The following is a 2,323-nucleotide window of genomic DNA, read 5'->3' on the forward strand; positions in this document are numbered from 1 at the left end:
CACTAACTGTATCATGCATCATGCTTGAAGTGAAATTATATGGCGAGGGACTCCTTATCGTGCCCTCACCCTTGGGGAGGTTAATGCATGTCATGGAGAGTACTTTGAGAGCAAATGATACCCGCTTCCTATACAAGAATGAAAGGTATCATCAAGCTGCGAGGATGTTGTATTTGTATCAGCACCCTCGGGGAGGTTCATGTACTTTATAACATTCTGAGATCAAATGCGTCATCAAACAACAAGGATGTTGTATTTGTTCCAGCACCCTTGGGGAAGTCCAAGCACTTTACGGCATTCTGAGATCGAATGATGGTTACCCTACATTGCACTTTTGCACACAATCACTCACGGTTCCACCACCCCATGGCCAATTGCTTAATCTCGTGTGTAGTCACGAGTAATGGACATGGAAGTCACCCCCTTGATCTCATACCTATGGGTATATCAAAAGGATCATGTACCTTACGTATATAGATCCTATAAAGAAAGCCTTGTCTGTCCTATTGCATCCACCGCATGCTCGCATCATGTAGAAGATAGATGAAAAAGCTAGGAGCACCACAAGCTAATTGTAGAACTTGTTTGTGGTCTTGAAAAGGAGTGTTCCTACACTATATTCCCGTCATAAAGAATTGCTTTTATAAAGTGGGTTTCAGATAAAAGGTGTCCCTCCTTAAGGAAAAAGTACAGATACATGACTCAAGGGCAATCCCATCAGAGTCACGTCAAGTCCCGAGAAGTCCCGAGAAAATCAGAAGGAAGGACACCTAGTGGGAAAAGAGCAAGGAAAGCATGACTTTAGTACATGGTGTCTTATGGGAATATTCTCAATAAACCATTTGTATGAACTTCCCGCTTATGGCATTGGGTGGACCAAGGGCATCAAACCCTATCCACCCCTACCATTTAGCGGACTGACCTTGGATGAATTAATGTTTGTTAATTTAGTGAATGTATGAATAAGGGGTTGGGAATTTAAGAATCCTAAAATAAACCACTTTTAGTTCAAGCTCAATTCCACACCTCAAGTATTCGTCGTGGTCCCTTTGGATGCGTCAGGGTAATCGGTTGACTCACCTAAATCCAGAATCACCTCCGTCATCTCTTCCATATTGTCTACTACCAAGTGATTACAGCCCATTAAGCATGGATCCACCCAACATGAAAACACCCGAATAGGCCTGGGTCCGTCCTATGGAGACCTTGTAGATGGAAATGGCTGAAGTCAAAAGATGGATAGCTCAGATACTGCATACACTTCAGAACCCTCCCAGAGCTGATCCCAGAAATGAGCCGACACTGGCAACGGGAGATGTGGATTAGAATGGAGCTATAGGTCATCATGGGAATTCTTCCTGAGTTGAATTAGGGGAACCAGAGCATGTCTAACCAACTGGTCAAAGAGGATCTTCACCTACCCGACTGAATGGTCAATGAGGGGCCTATTCTAGGGTCCCTCCTCCTAGGGTAGTGATCGAAGATGAAGAAGAGGAATTTGCAGCACATGTCCACTTTGAACCTCCAGAGACAGAGAAAGAAAGGAAGCTCAGAGAGAAGTTAGAGAAGTTGGAGAACATGATTCGAGTAGGAAAAGGCTCAGAAGGCCAAGTAGTGGATTCTGAGGAAATGAGTTTCTTCTCTGAAGCAAGAATTCCAGAAAAATTAAAGTGGCAGACTGATAGGTTTTATGGGTCAGGAGACCCCAAGGCTCATCTCAAGGTTTTCCTTAGCATCGCCAAGTCGTGACAACTTATAGATAACCAGATGGGGCAAGCCTTCATGTTAACCCTATTAGGACCAACATTGAGATGGCTCACACAGTTGGAGTCATCACAAACTCAGAATTGGGTAACAGTGGTGAAAGTCTTCACCAAATAGCACTTATACAATACTAAGGTGGATGTGAATCATTGGGAGCTTGAAACATTGAGGTAGCAGCCTAAAGAAGGATTCACCACCTTCTTGATGAGATTCAGAGACAAGGCTACCAAGATGGCAGATAGGCCTTTAGAAGTAGAGTAGGTAGAGATGTTAATAGAGAACTTGTCAAAGCCCTATTATGATGTTCTTCACTATCAGCATTTGCAAACTTTTGATGCCTTGATAGCCACCGGCACATGGGTGGAGAATAGAATTCTGAGAGAGGCCCAGTATCAAGGATCCTCTGAAGATGCAAGCAAGAACACCCAAGTCGGGTGGGGAAAGGGTCTGGAAACTAATATGGTGAGTGCAGTTCAACAGTTAGTCTCACCAGCCACTTCTTCATAGCCCTTCATAATACAAGCATTTGCACCACCCAAAAGGCCACTTGCCCAATAAG

Source organism: Macadamia integrifolia, chromosome 2 (assembly GCF_013358625.1).
Source record: "Macadamia integrifolia cultivar HAES 741 chromosome 2, SCU_Mint_v3, whole genome shotgun sequence".
In the NCBI taxonomy this organism is placed as follows: domain Eukaryota; kingdom Viridiplantae; phylum Streptophyta; class Magnoliopsida; order Proteales; family Proteaceae; genus Macadamia; species Macadamia integrifolia.